Raw genomic sequence first — 381 nt, forward strand, 5'->3', positions numbered from 1 at the left:
GTCTAGCTCGGCGAGTCAGCTGGTGCGAGCGTGGCCGAGGTTTGTCCCTGGCGTTGCCTCTAGTTGTCTGGCTTACCTGTTTATTATTACGTTTGTGTGTACGTGAGAATACGATCCTCGCTCAGTTTTATACGTTGTTTCGGTATGATACATCTGAAGGATATACCGAAATAATGTGAGAAGTGGTTTTTGTATACATAATATCATAAGCTAAGTAGGGTGCACTGGAAGCGTTGACAAGTGCACCCACAGCAGGTACGTGTTTAGAATGCAACTGGTTAACTACTTGCTTCAGAGTAGATTTTGTTGATGTTTTGAACTGGGTGTGGATGAGGCTCCAGTGAGAGGATTATTTTGTTAGTACAACTGAATTTGAAATGT

General features: G+C 43.0%; 1 protein-coding gene across 3 annotated transcripts in view; it reads left to right on the plus strand.

Annotated features, from left to right (window-relative positions):
- The window catches only part of LOC119589152, a 28,879-nt gene continuing 28,498 nt past the window's right edge, over positions 1–381 (plus strand). The window contains exon 1 of one of the 3 annotated variants that reach the window (XM_037937729.1): positions 1–255. The gene's annotated coding sequence lies outside the window, so the exon portion shown is untranslated. The remainder of the gene's footprint in view (positions 256–381) is intronic. The other 2 variants (XM_037937727.1, XM_037937728.1) reach the window with 2 other exon arrangements.

The sequence above is a fragment of the Penaeus monodon genome, chromosome 25, assembly GCF_015228065.2.
Source record: "Penaeus monodon isolate SGIC_2016 chromosome 25, NSTDA_Pmon_1, whole genome shotgun sequence".
NCBI classification, from domain to species: Eukaryota; Metazoa; Arthropoda; class Malacostraca; order Decapoda; family Penaeidae; genus Penaeus; species Penaeus monodon.